Source organism: Grammomys surdaster, unplaced genomic scaffold (assembly GCF_004785775.1).
Source record: "Grammomys surdaster isolate TR1022 unplaced genomic scaffold, NIH_TR_1.0 149, whole genome shotgun sequence".
Taxonomy (NCBI): Eukaryota; Metazoa; Chordata; class Mammalia; order Rodentia; family Muridae; genus Grammomys; species Grammomys surdaster.
The window spans coordinates 5,979,712-6,002,848 of record NW_021604607.1 but is presented as its reverse complement, the minus strand read 5'-3'; the positions used below and the strand labels follow the sequence as shown (position 1 = coordinate 6,002,848).

Here is a 23,137-nt window from a genome sequence, read left to right as displayed (position 1 = left end):
AACATTCATGCAATGTATCTAACTTATTGATATAATAATGCATACATTTCAAAATGATTACACTAACATTATACCTAGGACTTTTGTCAACTACATGGTAGTGGTCATAGTCAGCATGGCCCCAGGATCAACATCTAGAAAGCAACCACCACCTCCTGTGAGTCTTTGCTTTTTGTGGGGTTTTTTTTTTTTGATCATTTTTTTCTAATCAATTCTGCTCTTGTTGCTGTTTCTTAGCAAAACTGGTAAAAACAAAATTGTAATCATTGACATAGCACTCTGGCAATCAAGAGATTTAAAACTATCAGTGTTTTAGGGTGAAAAAAGCACTGTGAAGCATTTAGAACTCTGATTTAAAAACAGGATGGTCATAAATTTTCCTGGTTTGAATCCAGAACTTTCCTAATCAGGTCTGACTTAGGTTTCTTTCAAAGTTAATGTAAGTAAATTCTGATTCTAGAGTGATGTGAATTGTCCAATATGTTCCACCTGATTTAATTCAATTTATCAAATAGCCACAGGGATTGAACAGTGTGGCATCAATGACAGAACCTGGTATCAGGTCACAAATTCCACTCTTACAAGTGACATCCTTTGCAGTAATACCATCTTTCATGTAGAACTGGTCCATAACTGCTGGGTCAAGTTCACTCATCAGAATTTCCAGGGTTTCATCTGGCTGACTGGCTGATTACTTGGTTCTCTGGGAAACCCAAAGTATACAAGTACCAACAGTCAGAATTCATATGTCCCATACAATATGCTACTCTATTTGAAAAAAAAAATGCACTAAGAAACTTCAATTTCTTCCTGGAAATTCTGGTCTGGATACCCTTGGTGAGAAGGCTTCATGAAATAGAATAAAAGAATAAAAGAAGAATAAAAGAAGCTTTTACTAGAATAAAAGAAGCTTTAAATTGAACCAAACCCACTGTAATCCCTAGCAAGCTTCAACTGGGGAACCAGTGCTTTCAGTAAGAGTGTGGTACCACATGTCTTCAAAATGAAATATCTCTTGGAGACAAACATGCTACTTTCACTGAATACATAAGCTTCCTGCTTGTTAGTCTTTGTCATACTTATGAATGAGCACTGCACATCCTTCAAAAGGATATCCCACTCAGATCTTGGGATGGTGCAAATATCCCGAGATCCCTGACTTGCATTGAACGGCTGTCTGGAAACCAAACCTCCAGCAGTTTCTCAGTTCCTTTAAAAAATGTACAGCTTCCATCATCATCAGACTAGAGAACAACCACAGAAAATCAGCTAAATTAAATCTCTTCTCCTGCTGCTCCTGCCACTACTTTGGATTGTTCCACCTTAGTTACTAAAGTTCAGGTTCCTTTTTTTCTACAACTATATATTAACATTTTAAAAAATGACTAATGAAATTTTCCTGGCTATTTTTTGAGCAAAAGTTGAATGTGAGTCTGTTGGAAATAGAGGCAGATGCAGTTCAGCCTCTTGTAGTCCACTACTTTCCTGTTAGACAGAGTTGAGCGAGTGCTAGCTAATGTTGCCAGTCATACCTTTTTTTATTTTATTTCTTTCTCTATTTTATTGATTTCTGTCCAGATTTTATTATTTTTTGCTATCTCCAGGGATCTGTAGACACGACACACATATAGTGAGTGCTCAAACATATATTCAGGAAATAAAAGAACTATGCAAATAAATTTTATTAAAAGTAATTTTAAAAGTAAACATGATGTGTTGTTTTTATAATCTTGTAATCTTCCTTTGGGAGAGGCAGTGACAGGCAGATTCCTGGGTTTCACCTCTTCAATACCTTAAACTAATTGCTCTGAACTCAGGCCAGTGAGAAATTCTGTCTGAAAAAAAAAAGTGTGGATGGCACCTATCAAATGACATCCAATGTTGTTACTGGGCTTCCATGTGCATATGAATGTGTGCATTGGTACAAGTATACACACATGTACTTCAGCAACACAGGCATGCATACATGCAAACATGAAAATTTCAAGAATGGAGTGATGGTTTTCATGGTAAAGTGACTGCTGTACAAAATATAGTTACCTGACTTCAGATCTCCACCACCTATTTAGTAGACAGCAATGGTGGCACACAGGTATAACCTTAGCAACTTGAGAAAATTTGGGAAGGTGCTTAAGATAGGTAGAAGCCATGTATACAGGTCAATTGACATAACTAGTTAACTTTACCAAACCAGTCACAAACTTTTTGACCCAAAATTTATCCTATCTACAAAAAACACAGTGAAAGAGGATAGACCAGAGACTGAGGAATTAACCAAGTAATAAACATCCCAACTAGAAGTCTATCCCAATGGCAACCACCAATGTCTGGCACTATTAATGATACTTTGATATTCTTGCAGACAGAAGCCTACCATGGCTGTCCTCTGAGAGACTCCATCGAGCAGCTGACTCGGACATAATCGGAGACCCACAGCCAATCATTGGATGGAGCTTTGGTATTCTTGAGGAAGAGATGAGGGAAGGATTGAGGGCCTAAAGAGGATAGGAACACCACTGGGAGACCAACAGGATAAACTACCCTGGATCTTTGAGGGCTTTCAGGCTGAACTACCAACCAAAGAGCATAAATGGGCTATATGCAGCAGATATGCAGCTTGGTCTTCATGTGCATCCTGAACTAGAACTTGGACTATTCCTAAAGTTGTTGTCTTTCTGTAGAATACATTCTTCTAGCTGGGCTACCTTGTCAAGCCTTAGTGGGAGAGGATGTGTAAGCCCTGCAGAGACTATATGTGCTAGCATTGGGGGATATTCAAGGCAGGGTCTACTCTCTCAGAGGCAAAGGGGAAGAAGGATGGGGAACAGACAATGGAAGGAGGACTGAGAGGGGACACAGTGATCAGGATTTAAAGTGAATAAAGTAAAAATAAAAGAGATCCCATATCAAAACATAAAGTTCAGAGTAATAGAGGAAGTTACATAGCACTGACATTTGGGCTTCTAAAAATACCCACACAGGTGCATATTCATACCAGCAAGCATATGCATACATATAAACAAACCTACAGCCACGTGCTACAATACAGAGACAAACTTTTAGAAAATTTCATAATAGGGTTTGAATAGGTGACACTTGCTGGCAAAAATATAACTGTAGCTCCAAGGGAGATCTTGTGGACTCCAAAGTCACCCCAATACTTGTTCATACATGCATCAATAAAAATAAAATATTTTAAGACTAATTCATAACCTTAAATAAATTTTAAATCTACGGACTCTGCAGATGTCCGACTTAAGTGTTACAACAGGCTACCAAGTACTTACAAGGACCTCAGAAACCATGGTGAAACAACACAGTGAAGCAGGGACTGCCTTCATTCAGACCCAGTAGCTCCATGCAACCATGGCTAACACCTTCCTAGAACACATATGCCACGTGGACATTGACACCACACCAACTGTGGCCCGTAACACTGGCATCATTTGTACTATTGGCCCTGCTTCCAGATCTATGGAGATGCTGAAGAAGATAATTAAGTCTGGATAAATGTGGCTCGGCTGAATTTCTCTCATGGAACCCATGAGTACCATACAGAAACCATCAAAAATGTCCATGCAGCCACAGAAAACTTTGTTTCTGATCCCATTTTATACCTTCCAGATGGCTCTGGACACAAAGGGACATGAGATCTGGACTGAACTCATTAAGGGCATTGGCAATGCATAATCTATGTGGCCAATGGGCTTATTTAACTACAGGTGATGGAGAAAGGTGTTGACTACCTAATACAAGGGCTGGATAATGGTGAATCATTGGTCAGCAAGAAGGGGGTGAATCTGCCTGGAGATGCTGTAAACATCCCTCCCTGTCAGAAAAGGACATCCAGAATCTGATGTTTGGGGTGCAGTAGGGTATAGACATGATGTTTGGGTCTTTCATCTGCAAAGTAGCTGATGTGCATGAAGGTCCTGGGAGAGGGGGCTAGAATATCAAGATCATCAGCAAAATCAAAAAACATGAAGGTGTCTGCAGGTCGATAAGATTTTGGAAACCAGTGATGGGATGATTGTGGCTCATTGTGACCTGGACATTAAGATTCCTGCTGAGAAGTTCTCCCTGGCTCAGAAGATGATGATCAGTCAATGCAACCAAGGTAAGAAAGAAGTCTGTATTCTGCACCACCAAAAAGCTGGAGAACATAATCAAGAAGCCATGCCCCAACTGTGCTAAAGCAGGAATGAGTTGGGGAGTTTGAAGTATGAAACAGCAAGTCAGAGAAAGGCAAATATTCAAATGTTCAAAAGAATACAACAGAGAAACTTAATATCATTTGTAGATTTGTGCAAATCCCACAGTATACTTTTTTGTGCTGAGCAGTATAACCGAGCTTAGCAAAAGTAATGCATCTACTCTAAATGTGACATGTTCATAGACACAATTAAATAAATAATTTAGAAGGGAAATGTACTTGTTTTGAAGTCTTACAAAACATTAAGAAGATTAATTAGGTGTCTGTTTCTCTATACATACACACAAATACACAGCAGAAAGAGAAAGAGAGAGAGAGAGAGAGAGAGAGAGAGAGAGAGAGAGAGAGAGGGGGAGAATTATTGAACATTGTTTTATTTCCTATCTTTATTTTACCAAATTTAAAGAAAAAAAAGAAAAACAAGCAAACAAAGCTGCCCTAAGCAGCCTGCTATCCCCAAAGTAGTTCCATTTTCCCCTCATCTTTCTAGCTCACATTTGTTAGACTCAACAGAGGCTGAACAACATAGGCAAGGTTCTCTTCCCACACTTAGCTTCCCTGCTTGCTGAGTTCTCTAGGAATGACAAGCTGCCCTGAGCAACCTACTATCCCAGGCAGACATCCATTCCTCTGCAAACCCTCTGCTCTCGTTCATCATATTTGCAGCTCCTGAATCATATAGATCTGCAAATCTGAAACCATACAGCCCAAGGATATACATCAAATGTCTGCCACACCAAGTTGACTTTCTCCCAGTACCTATTAAAACAGGAATATCCAGGAACCAATGCCATCCAGATAGCTAAATGGTGTCAAAAAATCACAATCAATAAAGCCAGGGATATATGACACTGTAGTGTTGTTAGCTTGCATCGCTCAGCCACTGTGCATGGCTGCCTTGGGAAACAGAACATTGGGAGTTTGATTGTGGTGGAATTTTACTGTGTTTATCCTAATACAGGGCAGGTACTGTGCTGTAGGAAAGTGCCAAAACACAGCTCCAGGGGCGAGAAAGCACAGTCTGAGATTTGGAAAATCCGGAGCTCCGTTAGGGTTCCAGTCCATGGTGAATCCTGGTCTGTGGGTTTCTCAGACTCTTGCACATCTAGGCACTGCTGGGAGTCATAGAACAGAGAATAGATTCAGGAGGGCTCACAGCCACAGGACAGCATCTATTCTTAGGGGAAAAAGGGGACCTTCAGCTTGACCCAAGAGAGATGATTGTCTTTGGCTTGATGGCATCAGGCTTACTGGACATTTTGGCTGGGAGTGCAGCGAGGCCATCTATGGGAGATTACAGTGCAGCTCTGTGCTTTTTTCATGGCTTCCCATGGCAGATCTTGACAAAAAGAGGCACACATAATTTGAAATAGTTTACTGTCATGGTGAAAAATGGATGCATGATTCCATACACCACTTCTCAGGGTGTTTCCGAGTTTAAATATCTTTTTCAGAGAGGTATGTCTGGGAAGCTTATTGGCTAATCCTTCCAGGACTCTAGGTACCTAATTTGCATGGAGAACTCTGTCTTGAGATTACATGACCATAGGACACTTATCTTTTATGTCAGAAGCATGGCACATGACCCAGATCAGGAATCTGGCAGAGTTGTGACAAAAACCTCAAGCATGTGTCCCACAAGTCTCTGGGCCTCAACCTGCTCAACCTTACCAAACTTACTGGCATGCTTTCCTATCTCACATGACACATCCAGAGCACAGATACCCTTCTACATCCAGCCCTGGATAGCCTAACATAACCAAAGCACAGGAACACTAACATATATCTACTCTTTAAAAGATGATAAAGTCTTTTAAAGAGGAAGCAAGTAAGTCCCTAAATAGTTTACAGGAAAATACCATTAAACAGGTGAAAGAAATAAATAAAACTGTGCAATACCTAAAAGTAGAAATAGAAGCAATAAAGAAAATACAAAGTGAGGGAATTCCAGAGATAGATATCCTAGGAACAAAAACAGGAACATCATAATACATGAGATGGATGAGAGAATCTCAGGCTTAGAAGATAGGTACAACAAATGAAATTGATATATCAGTCAAAGAAAATGTTAAAGCTAAAACATTCCTGACATGAAACATCTAGGAATTTTGGGATACCATGAAAAGACCTAACATAAAAATAATAGGAATAGAAGAAAGAGAAGAGTCACAGCTTAAAAGTGAAGAAAATATTTTCAATAAAATCATAGAAGAAAACTTTGCAAACCTAAAGAAAGAGATGCTTACAGGCATATGGGAAGCTCATAGAACATAAATAAGATTGGACCAGGAAAGAAAATCCTCCTTCCAGATAATAATCAAATCACAAGATCTCCAGAACAAAACATCAAAAGAATGCAACCTTTTAGACACCACGAATTTCAACCTAGACTATTATAACTAGAAAATATTGCAATCAACATGAATGGAGAAAACAAGATAATTCAAAACAAATCCAAATTCTAATAATATCTATCTACAAGTACAGCCCTACATACAAGAAGGAAAACTCCATCCACAAAACCACAGGAAATATGTAATCCAAAACACATATCCTTTGTATCACCAAAACAAGGAAAGCACACATACACACACATAAATACCACCAACATCAAAATAACTGGAATTAAAATATCACTGGCCATTAATATTTCTCAATATCAAAAGACTCAAGTACCTAATAAAATGACACAGGCTAACAGGATAGATTCGATAATAGGATCCATCATTCTGTTGCATATAAGAAACATATCTCAACAATAAAAATAGATATTACCATAAAGTGAAAGGCTGCAAAAACATTTTCTAAGCAAACAGACCCAAGGAGCAAGCTCGAGTAGCCATTTATATATATATATAAAAAAAGACTTTCAATCAATATTAATCAAGAGAGAGAAAAAGACACTTCATCTGCATCAAAGGAACAAATCTACCTAGATGATATTCTAATTCATCTATGCACAAAATGCACCAGTACCCACATCTACAAATAAAATATTGTTAAATCTTAAATCACACATTGAACTGAACACATTAATTATGGGAGGTTTCATCAGCATACTCATATCAACTGGCAAGCCATCCAGAAAAAAATTAAACACAGTAAAAATGAAACTAAGAGATATTGTGAAACAAATGATCCTAACAGATATCTATAAAATATCTGGCAAAAACACAAAAGAATATATCTTATTCTCAACACCTCATAAATCCTTCTCCTAAATTGACCATATACTTAGTCACAAATCAAGTATCAACAAATACAAGATAATTGAAATAACACCTTGAAAATTATCAGACCATCATGGATTAAACATGGACTTCAACAAAAACACAAACACTAGCAAGACTGTATACTCATGGAAAATGAACAACTTTCTACTCAATGATATATGATCAGGGGAGAAATAAAGAAGAAATTAAAGTATTTTTAGAATTTTAGAAAAAGAAGGCACGACATACCCAAACTTATGGGATATAATGAAAGTACTGCTGAGAGGAAAATTTATAGCATTAAGTGTAATTTCTTCATAAAGAAATTACAAAATTCTCATAACAGCAATTTAAAAGTATACCCGAAAACTCTAGAGAAAAAAAGAAGTTAGCAAACCAGAGAGGAGTCAAGGGCAGGTAATAATTTAAATCAGGTCTCAAATCAATTATAAACAAAGGAAACAATAAAAGAATCAAGAAAACCAAGACCTGGTTGTTAAAGAAAATCAACAAGAAAAACAAACCCTTACACAAACTACCAAAAAGAAAGATAGTATCAAAATAAACAAAATCAGAAAAGGGAGATATAAAAACAGACACAGAAGAAATAAAAAAATAGAGAAAAATGAGTTCTTCCTTCAAAAATCTTTACTCCAAAAATATTTGAAAACTATAATTAAATGGATAGTTTTCTAGTCAGACTACCCTTACCAAAGTTAAATCAAAGTCAGCTAAATGCTTTAAATAGCTCTAGAACCCATAAAGAAAAAGAAACAGTCATTAAAACTCTGCAAAATAAAAACAGTTCAGGACCAGATGGTTTTAGTATGGAATTCTACTAGACTTTAAAAGAAGAGCTAACACAATAGTATTCCACAAAATAGAAACAGAAAAAGAAAAAAACAAAACAAAACAAAAAAAAACAAACAAAACACTGGCAAAATCATTCTATGAAGACACTGTCACCCTCATTAACATAAACCACCATATAAACAAACTGAAAGAAAAACAACCACATGATTATCTCATCAGATGCTGAAAAATCCTTTGAAAAGCAACCCTTTATGTTAAAATTCTTACAGAAATCAGGGCACATACCTAAACATAATCAATGCAACATCGAATAAGCCAATAGCCAACATCAAGCTAAATGGAGAAAAAAAAACTTAAAGCAATTCCACTAAAATCATAGACAAGGCTGCTCACTTTCTCCCTATCTATTCAATATAGTCTTAACATTAGAGCAAGAGGAATAGGACAACTGAAAGAGATCAAGAGGATATAGATCAAAAACCAAGGACTCAAAGTACTGCTATTTGTAGATGATATGGTAATATATATAAGTGGCCCAAAAAGTTCTACCAAACAACTTGTACAACTGACAAACATCTTCAGCAATGTGACTGGACACAAAATCAACTCAAAAAAATCAACAGTCCTCCTTTATAAAATTTGTAAATGGCCAAATAAGTAATTAGAGAAATAATACCCTTTACAATAGTCATGAATAATATAAAATATCATGGTATAATTCAATGCAAGCAAGTGAAAATCTGTATGAAAGAAACATAATGTCCATTATGTAAGAAATTAATAAACTATCATAAGTGGGAAAGATCATCCATACTCATGGATAGGTAGGATTAACATATTAAAAATTGCAATCTTACCAAAAGCAATCTACAGATTCAATACAATCCACATAGAAATTACAAAAATTTTTTTTCCTCCTTGTTATAGTTTTATTCATAAGTCCTCTGCTTACTTTCAAAAGGTGAAGAAATTTTTCTTGGGTCACCTTGAACCTTTTTTATCATGAAAGAATTTAATGATGCTGTCTCTAATCTGTTTGGTCTTCATTCCATAAACAATGGAATTTAGAGTTGGACGAAGAAGAAGATAAAGATTAGCCACAATGATGTGAAGAGAAGGAGGGATGGTGTGACTTCCAAAACAATGAGTAAAGAAGGTGAAGAAGGCTGAAACGTAAGTGATGATGATGGCAGATATGTACGCTGTGCAGGTGATGAAGGCCTTCTGCTGAGCATATGTGGAGGACCGGCTGACCACTGCCAGGAGGATCATAGTGTAGAACACAGATATACAACAAATGTCAAACACTCCAATCAGGAGCACAACCATGAAAGCATAGATGACATCGATTTTGATGTTGGCACAGGATAACTTTGCCACAGAAAGGTGGTCACAATATGTATGGGAGATGACATTGCTTTGGCAGAAGGGCAAATGTTTAACCAAAAATGGAAAAGGAATCATCAGTAACACACCTCTCAAGAAGGTGGCAAGCCCAGTTTGGCAATGACAGTGTTGATAAGTATGGTAGAATAGCATAGCTGGTAGAAAATGGCCACATAAAACAATTCATGGCATCTTTATTATTATTTTTATTATTTTCTTATTTTATTCTTTAACCATTTTTGTACAGTTCAAACTTTATCCCCCTCCAGGTCTACCCTCAGACTATTCTATATCCCACAGCTCTTCTTCCCACCCCCTATCTCCAAGAGGATGTCCTTACCACACCCCTACCTTTTTGCAGGTAATATTTGCAAAGCAGTACACGTTCCTGCTCTTTTCTGAGCAACCACTATGCTCCCGCTAGAAGTGGTCAGAAGCCAAGAGTGGCACCATACTCCTGCTGCTGCTTGGCTCAGACCATGGCTCCAGCCAGCCAGAAGCACCAACCCTGGCACTCACATGGTGCCAGCATGTTGGCTGGCTGTGCCAATCCACCATGCTGTCCACAATGCTTGGCTGAGCCCAGATCATCCTGCTATGTCAGCAGTACCTGGTAGAAATGAGACTCTTAATTCTAAAGATTACCCAATATTTATATATTTGGAAATGCTCAATTAACAAGATGCCCACACAATTAGAGTTGTTATCCAATACCTAACCTTAGATATGAATTGTTACCCAGGACTGCTCTTGATCCATCTGTAGTTATCCATGGCTGCTACCTTTCTCTCTTTCCTGTTACTAGCTCCTCTTCCTTCTTTTCTTCTCTCTCTTTGCTACTCCCAAACTAGCTCCTCTCCAGTTACTGAGGTTATTACAAATAATGTAGTAGTAGCAGGAAATTATCCTGCTACACCACCTTACCAAATATTCCTACTCCCTTGGGCCCCAAGTCTCTCGAAGATTAGTTGGATCTTCTCTGATGGAGTCTAGACCTGGCAGTCCTCTGCTGTATATGTATTTGGGGCCTCATATCAGTTGGCGTATGATACCTGGTTGGTGGCTCAGTGTCTGAGAGATCCTGGGGGTTCCAGGTTAGTTGAGACTGCTAGTCTTCCTATGGGGGTCACAGTCCTCCTCAGCTTCTTCCAGCATTTTCGCAATTCAACCTTTTTCACCCATGTCCCTTCCTCCGTCCTATGATTGCTTTCTTTTCCCTCCCAAGTGGAATTGAGGCATCCTCACCGGGGCCCTTCAGCTTGTTAGCCTTCTTGAGTTCTGTGGATCTTATCCTGGAAATTCTGTACTCTTTTGCTAATATTCACTTATTAGTGAGTACATACAATATATATCCTTTTGGGTCTGAGTTACCTCACTCAGGATGATATTTTCTAGTTTCATCCATTTGTCTGCAAAAACTCAAGATATCCTCATTCTAACTAGGTGAGTAGTATTCCATTGTGTAAATGAACCACATTTTCTGTATCTGCATCTTTATTTATAATATCCAGAAACTGGAAACAACTTAGATGTCCAGCAATTGAGGAATGGGTAGAAATATATGGTGCATCTACAAAATTGAATATTACTTAGCTATTAAAAACAAAGACAAAATGAATTTCGCAGGCAAATGGATGAAACTTGAGACTATCATCCTGAATGAGGTAAGCCAGTCCCCAAATAACAAACTTATAAGTGGATATTAGCCATAAATACACCATACCCATGTTGCACTTCACAGGACCAAAGAAGTTAAACAAGAAGATAATTACAACCAAAAATTCATGAATCTTACTTAAAAGGGGAAAAATTGTCATACGACAAAGGTGGATGGAGGGAATTGGGTGGAAGAGGAGATGATGAGGGAAATGGAAGTTTCGGGATAAGGTGTGTAGAAGTACTGATGAGATGCCCAGATGACAATGAGAATGTATGATAATTTGCAACTGACAAGGGTGGGAAGGTTGGAGGCATCTCTTGGATGAGAGGGAGATCTGACATAAGAGAGGTATCAAAGAATCTATATGAGTATCCTTAGCTGTGACTCACAACATTGAGGATATGGAACCTGAAGTGGCTATGTCCTGTTTTGTAGCCAGGCAGGACCCCAATGGAGCAATAGGGAAACAAATCTTCCCACAAAACTTTCAACCGCAAGTTTATCTTCTCTATATAAGAAACAAAGACTGGGTATCAAGCAGAGACTGAGGGAATGGCCAATCAATAACCAGCCCAACTTGAAACCAGTCCAATGGGCAAGCACCAGTCCCTGACACTATAAATGATATTCTGTCGTGCTTGACATAACAGGAGTCTAACATGGCTGTTCCCCGAAAGTCACAAATTAGCATCTGACTCCGATAGGTACAAGTACCAACAGCCAAACATTGGATGGAAGTTGTGGACTCTTATGGAAGAATAGGAGGAAGGATTGCAGGACAAAGGGGGATGTGAATTACACAGGAAGATCAATAGTGTAAACCAACTTGAAACCTTGAGGTTTTCACAGGCTGAACCACCAAGCAAAGAACATATTAGACTAGACCTATGGCTCCTTGCACTTATGTAACAGATGTGCAGCTTAGACTTCATGTAGGTCTAGAACAACTGGAATGGGGGCAATTCCAAAAGCTGTTACCTCTTCTAGCTGGGCTGCATGACTGGCCTCAGTGGGAAAGGAGGCATCTAGCCTGGCATAGACATGATATTCCAGGGTATGGGGATAGCCAGATGCCCTCAACTTCTTAATACGGAAGGGAAAGGGGGACAAGGAGAAGAACTTTATAAGGGGATGATCAGGAGGTGGGCAGTTAAAGGGATATAAAGTGAATGAATGAATGAATGAATGAATGAATGAATGAATAAATAAATAATAAATATAAAAATAACATAATCTTGTTGTATAAACTTACATCTCATAGAAAGTTTTAACCTTAAAAAAATTGACACAAAACATGCAAGAATCTGGGATACTATGAAAATACCTAGCCCCAAAATAATATTAGAGGAAGGAGCAAAATCCTAGTTCTAACTCCCAGAAAACATTTTTAACAATATCATAGAAGAAAATTTCCCTAATCATAATAAGGAGATATGAATAAGGGAACCTATAATGGTCCAAAATTAATGGATAATAAAAGAAAGTCCCTTGCAATTTGACTTGCACGGTCTTTAGAAATACTGAATTATTGTTTCAAGATATCACTATTTTGATGATTAAAAAAAGTAATATTGTATGGTCAATTGTTTATGTAAGGCCTATAATCTGCCTGGTATACAAATGTGCTGTGAGATTGCCCTCACTAAGGGGTCCAGGCAATCCAGTATGAGCTCTTAAATGTCCTATAAAGTTAGGAATAGTACATGTTTTTTTAAATTAAGCTATATTTGTATAAACTGTAAAATTTGAGAATTGTTAATAAATAAAAACAGAACAATTTCAAGCAATTGTAAACCATGAGCTATATATTGGCTATCAGTATACAAGTTAAAAGCTTGATTTTTCAACATTTTAAAAACAGAGGCTACAGCATGTAATTCAATTACCGGTGTTAAAGTAGGAAGAAATTCAAGAAAATGAACATGTGATCCAATTACACATACTGCCTTCATATTAGATGTGCTATCTGTAAATGCAGTAAACACATTTTCTATGGACTACATGTGTAAATTTACAGGAAATACAAAAACATGCATAGATGAAAATTTTAACAACTTGTTTTTTGGATAATGATTATCAAATTTGCCTAAAACTTTGCCACACAATAGGCCAAATATCAGTATTCTTCAATAACCAATTTAATTGCTGATTGAAATAAGAAGTAGACATTTCATCCAAAATATTTTCAAGATTCTATCCTACAATTCTGTACTTAACACAGCAGCAGTTTCATAATTGGATGTTTAAACTTTATGTGCAGATGAAGAAGGATGAATCCACATTAATGGTCCCTTTTGCCAAAGAACTGCTGTGGACAGCCAACAATTGATTAATCTGTATAATATATCTGTTGTTGGCTAATAGCTTCCTCTACTTTCTGCAAAGCTATTTTTCTCTCATCATTTAACTGTCCAGGGGAATTAGAATTTGCATTCCCCTTAAGAACATCAGAGTTTTAAGCTCTCTTGCAGAAAGCTTTAGATGAGGTCTTAGCTGAACTCACTTTGAGTCTTGCATTGACTCAAAAGTAAATGTTTGTAATCTGGGTCTAAAATCCTTTGCTTGTTCCTGGGACAATCATTTTTAAAATGACTCTAACCACCACATTTAAAACGTCTGATAAAGCTTATGTAAAAGGAGTAGGCCTATAACTGTGCCATAGCTGTTTTTAACTCTTTTATTACTCTTGCAATCATCTTCATTTGCTCGATACTCTCAACTATTAACATGAGTGAGTCAAAAATCCTGAGTGTGAGATTGAACTGCAAACTGCAGCCAATGAAACACTGGCAATTCAACCATACCTCTAAGTTTCCCTTGCAACACCAGAGTAAACACAACTTTGGAAAGCAAAATTCAGTTTTAAACAATCTATTCTCTTTAAAATCAATACCAAGAGCATTATTTTCATGTTACAAAGTTTGACTACCAATTCTTATATATGAAGTGTATGACAGTGTAGCTTTTAATATCTTATTGAAGAGATATTGTTTTAAATTCTGTCTTTTATAAGTCTAGTTACTGAGTGACTCCAACCCTGAGTTACCAGCTCTAAGCCAACTTTCTGTTACCAAAGTTACAAATTTTTAATCATATTCAGTAATTTTTAAGCCAATAATCTATAACCAAGATATGCAGAGCATGTTTATATTTTTAAAACCAGTCAGAAACAAAATAAAGTGGGTACAAATGTCTTATATATTTAGACCAAACAAAATTTTCTTGGGTTCTTTTGCTGTAATTTCAAGAGAGAAGCACCTGAATCAAATAAACACAGAGAGATATTTTTGTAGGAAAAAAAAAAAACAGCCATCAGTTCTTTTTCCATAGAAGCCAGAAAGCTGCTGGCCCCTTTAAGAGCAGCTTATGCAAATAATAAGCTCCTGGCAGGTCTTTGCTTGCTGTGCCTTTCTTCCAGCCACAGAGCAGTGTAACTTATTAGCTTCTCTTGTGCAAATTGAGACTGCCTTTTAAATAAATTAAATTAAACCAAGTGGTGGATAAAGTTTTGACCATTTTTTTTCTTTAGAACATGAAACACAGAACAACCATCATTCAAACAGCAACAAAAAACCAGACAATTGACATACTGGACATATTGGCATGCCAAAGACAGACAATAGACAGAACTAAAGATTTCTCCAGTAGGAGCTAGAGAGGAAACAGGAGGTCTCCCAATTTCCTCCTGTTCCCAGGAGAACTCCGAAATAGTTTTTTCCTTCTCTTTTGCTGACACATCCTGGAGAGGGAACAACTGCTTTTCTGAAACTGTTTCTCTCTCTCATATTCATGGTCTAACTTTTCAGCTCCTTCTTTAGGAGTTGCAGCTGCTGATAGGTACTCCACAGATACCTGTTTTCTTTAGTTCCCCAATTTCTCCTAACCCTGCTTGTCTCGCCTGAGGCAGCTCTTAGGCTGCAGACAAAGGCCTATGATTCCTCCATTTGAAATTTCACTGTCACCCCCTAGTCAGCATCAGGTCAACACCTACTCAGCCTAGCTATATCTGCTTAAACATACATGAAACACAACCTCCAAAAGATAACAAGTGCTAGCATCAATACTATTCATTGTTTACCAGGCATGGAATACAATTCTGTTTTCTGTAGAGCTCTAACAAGACAACATTTCTCAGTGGGTCCCCCGTTTTCAGGTCCCTGTTCAGGCACCACCTGTAGCAACCCAGCAGCCATGAATGAACTGAGTTAACCTGAAAGGCAGGCTAGAAATTAAAAAGAGATGGAGTGGTGAGAAAAACATGTAGGCAACACAAAGTTTTCTGATAAAGGCTCAAAGTTTAATATTCAGCACTTGTATATATAGGGGAGGCCCCACCAAACCCATCCTTTATTTCAGCTGGATTGTGTTACAAGGCTAGCTCAGTGGGTTGTCTATTCTTCTAAATTCCTGTAAGAAGTTGCAACTTTAGCCAGAGTGGATGACTCCACCTAGATCCTATTGCAGCAAAGTCTGTTGTGGTTAACAGGGTCTTTCCTGCCTGCTCAAGGCTGGGGGAGGGCACATGAGTCTAATTCAAATTTTCTAAACCCTCCCCACCCATTAATTTTTTTTCCATAACTCACCCACCTTCAGCAGGAAGAAGCTGTAGAGCTGTCATCCTGATTTCTTGGGTTTGGATATATTCTTGTTATTTTACAAATTATAGATAGGTTGCCATTTTAAGGGATAATTTGGAAATGGTCATAATTTTGGACATGGAGGAAACTAAATAGAGATCTTAGACTCAGGGATTTCTCTCTTTCCTTTCTTCTTCTCCTTTCCTTCTTAGGTAAAGGGAAGGGATAGGAAAAGAAAAAGGGGGATAGAATAAGATTATAAGAAGTTAGATGTATGGAAATAGATTACTAAATTTACTCTTTAACAAAACATTTTGTAGCCATAAGCTTACATTGGTACAAATCTTTTCATTTTGATGCAGAATTGAAATTATATTTTTGTACATTGGTTCAGAATTTATATATTCATACAGGATTAAAGTTTTCATTGACACGAATCTTATATACTGATGTAAAATTTAAAATTAATATTGTTACTCTTAGGTAAGCATTGTGACTATGAGATTCATACAAGGGTCAGACCAGTACTTTTAATAGTTGCTATTACAAACTGTTTAGGATGATTAAGCAATGCAATTTAAGAGCCAGATAGTGAAACTCATGATCGTATTAGATTCTAATTTAGCTAATTATAACAATAATAATAATTTGAAGATTATGCAAATATCAAATAGCCAAGAATGATTAATGTTTGAAAATTCAGTATTCTGTATATATTGATAATAGTCTTCAAAAGTATCAGGGATCAAAAGAATGTGGCAATTAATGTTAATTTGTTATTAGAAGATCTTTTGACTATGAGTCATGTTTGCTCCTGACAATAAAACCATTCTACATCAAAGAAGATATTGAGCATCATTATGTCCAAGTATTGTTGCTTCGATTTTGGCAAGCTAGCCTCCAGGTAAGAAATGCCCCAATTTCATCTACAGATAAAATAGCTACTGTCCAAAAAAGGGGAAAGAGATACAACATAACCAACTACTAAGCTCTACTAAGACACGATAAGCTAATCCTTCTTATTCCTGCTTCACTTAAGGTCTCTCAGGTAGCTCTGGGCCAGAAGGCTGAAGACAAATTCTCTGGTGTTACAAGGAATATTGAGGACTGTCTAGGAAGTCATCTATCTTTGTCAATTGTATAGGTTTGCAAGCTATGTTTCTGTGCTTCCTGTACACTAATACAGAAGAACAGACAAGATCGAACATAGAATTAATAAGTAATAACTTGGATTAACAACATGTAGGTTATTAACAGCTATTGTGCTGTTTAAGGCATATTCAAATATAAAGGCTATGTATGTACTTTCATTCTTTTAGAAACATAAGACATTGTGATAGTGTAGAGTGAAAATTATAGATACTGGGTATATAGAATCCTTTTTAGACATAAAATATTCTTTAGGCTTTCTTTACAAAGACATGGAGGCATGAAGCAAGTTAAGTATGTGGACAGACTAATTACAGGAACTGGCTAGAATGCAATTTAGCCAGGTGGAACCAAGCTGAGAACCACAGTGACAGGGCAAGGCCAAAGTGACAGGGCAGGACTACATTCTTGAGAAGGATGAGTGTACAGAGAGTTTTCACCTGATCCTGACTCATGTAGGTTGGGTTCCTTTGGAATGTTCCACTATTTTTGTGTTATACCACCCTAGCAACCCCCTCACCCCCTCCTCATTCCTTGGTTTGTGGTTTTTCCCCTTGAAAACCCCTTTCAAACTGGCTGTCGGGGTCAATTCAGCTCCTGCGTGGGCATACGAATTGACCGGCAGCTAGTTGTCAGGCCCTAATAAACAACCTCGCAATTGCTCCAGTACATGGTGTCTCGAGCAGATTACTGGGTGGTCGCGACTTTCTGAGACTTGAGTGAGGGTCTCCCCTCTGCGGAGGTCTTCAATAGGTAGCAAACTTGCACTGGGATAAATGAACATTTAATGTTATAGAAGTATCTAGTCTTATTGCTATTTAATATCCCACATTTGATTTATATCCCTAGGAGGCTTGACATATTCTACAGGGAAATGGAGGAGAAGTGGATCAAGGAGAGCTGGTGTAGGGGTGAAAGGACAGGGAAGGGAGAAATAAAAGGAAAATATTTTATGAATGTAATCTATGAGAGAAGAATGAATACAAATATCAAAAAATGAATTAGAGATTAAAATGAAAGAATTACAAATGAGGACATTTCAAAGATGATTAATAGTCATTTGTAAAGATAGCCATGCATTTCAAGATTGAGTAAAACATGAGAATAGAAATAAATCAAACAGAATTTAAATGTAGTCTATAGCGTTCCTTGATGATATGATGTTATGTGAAGAGAAACAGGAAGTCCAATTAGTCTATAGTTTCTGATTTTTCTTTCTATTTAACAACTTTTACAAAAACATATGTTGGCAATTTTCATTTATATAAGATATTTGATATTTTATTTTGCATTTGCAAACATGGATTTTAACATATCTTGTAGGTAAATATAAAATGGTTTATAAAATTGTTTCTGCAAATACATGAAACTCCAAAAACAAGAGAATTACCTAGAGTTCAATCTAAGAAGAGCACATTTGTGACTCCCACTTTCTAAGAATATTAGTGCTGCTTATACATAGAAAAAACAGGTCATGTAGTTTAGGATACGGTTTAATTACACTAAAATTCCTTTAATAAGCTTTTATCTAATTAAAAATTGTCTATCAATTTCAGATACTATTATGTACATTTAGACTGTTACAGTTAGCACTGATCATTTTGGTAAAAGCTATTGACATAATCTCAACTATATATTGATTACTTCTGATTTTGGTATTTTGACAGACAAAAATTGTAAATACTTTTGTTGTGATGTGAATATAATATGTGATCTGAATGTAAATATGAAGCCAGTAAGTGTGAAAAGCTCATTCTTACGAAAGCTCAAAATAATTCCTAGTAGTAGGAAAGGAAAAATTACTACTAGAGATAAGAAAGATGTGGGGAGAGGATAGAGAGAAATATGTGAAAGAGAATCGAAGACCAAGTCCATTAGGAATAACTGCTAATGTCTTAGAACATATGAGCATGAATCTATAGTTAATAGAAATTTACTATATATATATAGCAAAAATCTAGAAAGAAAGAAGTAATTTTTCTCATCATAAAGAAATGGTAGGTGTTAATAACTGACACACTCATTTGATTTCAGAATGGTTTTTACATTATCAAATTGTCACATCATAACTTCTTATATATAAATAAAGGGATATATCAAAGACGCCAATTGTAGCATTTGTATATTAAGAAAAATCATTGTAATAGAAAACAAAACAAACAAAACAAAACAAAACAAAAACCACACAAAACTATAGCAAAAGTTTTTAAATGAAAGAAAGAAATGTTATAGAACTTTGTCTACAAATAGTAGAGTTAAACCGATGAAATTGAGAATGTCTAATCTAAAAGCTTACTCATAAACTTAGAAATGTTATTTTTGTCGTGAAAATAATTTGCCAAAGTAACATAGATAGCATCTGGTATATCCAAATGCTTAGCATTTGGTATATCCAAGTCTCATAGGTAATAGTTAATGTCAACAAGAAATTATGCAAGATCACTGACTTAATTTTTTTTTTGATATTTCTATGGTTCTGAAGAGATAAAAATCAATAGAACAAGTCGCTAACAAGCCTGTACTTCATACTGTTGCTGTAGGGATACAACTTATCTGCTGAAATTGTTTTAGAATTATATTCAGTTAATATCCATTAAGAACATAATAAAATATTTTCATTAATTTTATATCTGAATTGAGAAAATAATTTAGTTAAATTTTTCTAAATGTTCTCACTGAAAACAAATAAAAATGCAACCTCTTATTTTTAAAAATAGTGGGATTATTTTGTTTGAAACAGTGCATGGGGGGAGAATTTTCAGAAAAATATGGTTAAAGTTTCATTATACATTACTATATAAAATATAAAAATATTTAGAAACAAAAGAATGTTATCTACATATATAGAGTTGGTAAATTTGCATGAAATGTTATAAATATTCTATTAAAAAGAAATAGCTCAATTAAGAGAATCAGGAATAAATTTAAGTGTAATTTAAATCTTAAATTTCTCCAAAAAATATTCTCTTTGATCTTCATAAAACTCTAACCTCTTGCTATTGTTTTTCCTCAGGTATTATTACCAAAGTAGTTATCAACATTTAATATTTATTATCATTGATGCACAAAGGTGGTATGATTCTGTACCCTGTGCTTCTCAGTCTGTATGTCATCAGAACCCTGGACAGACCAAGAATTTTGCACATTTTACTTGTGTTTTCCTAGTAGAGACCTGGAAGAATAACAGAATAGCAGTAACAGTAATTTTTAAAAGCTCACAGAATTCACTGTACACCAGTTGTAGAAAGCAGATGCTACCTATGAGGATATTCCTAAAAACCTATTCCAATATAGATGAAGCACAAGGAAAAGATCTTGAAATACCCATTATGAATACAATAGATGTCTATACAAATGAAACAAATGATTCCCTTAAAGAAATCAATGAAAGCACAGTGGAAGGAAATAAATAAGATCCAACAGGAGCATGAGAAGCAAATTTTATCAACAGGATGTCAAAGATGAAAGAGAGTACTTTAACCATTGGAGACCCTCTAGAAGGAATATTGGTCAAATAAGATGTTAAAAATCTAAAAAAAAAAAAAAAAAAAAAAATCCTTGTACAAAGCATCCAGAAAATCTGGGACACTATGAAAAGACTTAATTTCAAAGTAGTAGAATACAGAAGTAGAAGAATTAGAAGAAGGTCACAGACAAAGAATACACTTTCCAAAAAATTAAATATAGGGTGCAGATATAAATAAAAAATTTTCTCTGTTGAGGAGATACAAAAGACTGAGAAGAACTTAAAGCAATTTTTAACATTCGTAGCCATCAGGGAAATGCAAGTCTAAACTACTTTAAGATTTTATCTCATATCCTTCAGAAAGGCCAAGGTAAAGTAAACACGTGATAGCTCATCCTGTCCGTAGAGTATGAGAAGCACTCAAACATTGCTACTAGGAGTACAAAATTACATAGTGATTGCATAAATCAATGTGATTCTTCCATAGGATTATTAGAATCTATCTACCTCAAGATCTATTTATATCATTTTTTGCTTATAAAAAAATATGCTTCATCCTACCACAAAGACACTTGTTCATCCAAATTCATTGCTCCTTTATTCATAAGAGCTAGACATAGAAAACAGCCTAGATGTCTCTCTTATGCCTGACTCCTTAGTGGAAGGCTTTGGGCATAGTGATCTTTGATGAAGCAGCTCTCTGAGAGGATACTTGTTTGTTCATGATGAATGGATAAAGAAACATTGTACATTTATTCAATAGATTAAAAAAACATGGAATTTTAAGTCAAATGGATAAAACAAGATAAAGAATCCTGAGTAAGATAGCAAAACACAGAAAATGGGAAAATGGGTACATATTTGCTTATCTGTAGGTATTAGTTCTCACAGCAATGATAACCAAGATTTATACAACTTTGTAAAACCAAAATTTATAGAACTACAAAAGTTGGTATAGAGTGTGGAACTTGATGGTAGAGTTAGATCTCATTAGGAAAGAGAAATAGAATAAATACTTATGGATGATTAACAGATAAGGTGTAGAACAAATTATCAAGTCGGGAATGAGAGGAGAGAGGAGGAAGACAGAAGTAATATGAAAAGATAAAGCAAACTTTAAAGGCTGTTTGAGGGCTAGTGTGAAAACCACTAGAAGTTTCATACACACACACACACACACACACACACATGCACCACACAATATATGAAGCTTTCAGTACGTTGTCATACTTCAACAATGTCACATTGTTCTGCTTCTCCACCTGGGGAGCCTGGGCACCACTGTAACACTACGGATGGGAGGCAGAGAAAAGTCTCGAATAGGGAGTCCACAGTGGTTTTCCTCTCACAAAGTAGGGTGGGGTGGGATGGAGGAAGGTGGTGCCTAAGCACCACCAGCACACTACTGGGAAAGAAAAACAGAAATAGGATTTGCAGTCTACATTCTCCCCTCTGCCCTCCCTCCACACACAAACAAGTAAAGTAAAGGCAATGATAAACAGTACTGAATATGGAGTCAGGCCTCAGTTTTTATAGATGCTTTTTTTTTTTTTGGTGGTAGGATTGTTTTACTCTATTTTCATCATAGTATAAAATCAGGAAGATATTTGTAACAAAGAAGAAATGAAAAATGTCACATTTGAGAAAGTTTCTTTAAACATACAGTATCAAAGTAATGCCTAACCTCTATGCTCATGAGAAACATTTTAGAAAAACATGCAAAGATGAGAGAAGTAAAATCTTTTACAGAAATGATAGCAGTGACTATTTAGAAATGCATAGAGATTTAGAAAACTAAAATTAAATTTAAAATAAACTAAATGTCCACTAAATGGGAAACAAGGATGACAAAGGTTTCTTATTTCTGACTAAAGAACTGAATGGGGAATACATTTCTTGAGATATGAGAAAATAAAATGATTTTAGGGGTTAAAGTGTGAGTTTGAGTTGAGTTTTTAAGAAACATAATGATAATTTTGATTAGTTATATAGAGGTAAAGTAGAAAACTCTGCCTTAGATGGAGATGTATATAGATATATAAACACTAGCTGCTTAATGTGAAGTTATTTCATGGCTAACAAGAGGATGGGAGAATTGGGGAATATTGTAATGACACAAAATGCCCTTTATTGCATTAACAAGTAGAAGGACTTCAACTTGTTACCATGAATCTGCAGGAGAGATAGAAGATGAATCTGTGTACCTGAATAAAAATGATCTTGATGGATTCAGACAAAAGGAATAATGTTGGGAAACAATTTTATATTGTTATGTACTCACGGATATTAAGAGCAGGGTTTTAAAATGTATTTAAATTTTGTTTTGAGGGACGGAGTAGTCACTAAAGGCTTAGCAAACTGTGCAATAGAAAGTTGTAAACAAACAAGCCTAGGAAGAAATGTGAGGTTTAAGGTCATTTGGTTAAGTTCTAATAAATATGAGATGAGAGGTTAAAGTTATAGATCTTAAAGGCAGTATCTCCTTAGGTAGGGGTGTGTGTGTGTGTGTGTGTGTGTGTGTGTGAGAGAGAGAGAGAGACAGAGAGAGACAGAGAGAGACAGAGAGAGACAGAGAGAGAGACAGACACACACACACACACACACAGAGAGAGAGAGAGAGAGAGAGAGAGAGAGAGAGAGAGAGAGAGAGAGAGAGAGAGA

General features: G+C 36.1%; 3 pseudogenes; 1 reads left to right on the top strand and 2 right to left on the bottom strand.

Moving 5' to 3' along the window:
• Window positions 1-208: 208 nt before the first annotated feature.
• On the bottom strand, window positions 209-1,214 carry LOC114619321 (annotated as a pseudogene).
• A 2,083-nt stretch (window positions 1,215-3,297) lies between these two features.
• On the top strand, window positions 3,298-4,219 carry LOC114619253 (annotated as a pseudogene).
• Window positions 4,220-9,219: 5,000 nt separating this feature from the next.
• The window catches only part of LOC114619252, a 68,944-nt pseudogene continuing 55,026 nt past the window's right edge, over window positions 9,220-23,137 (bottom strand).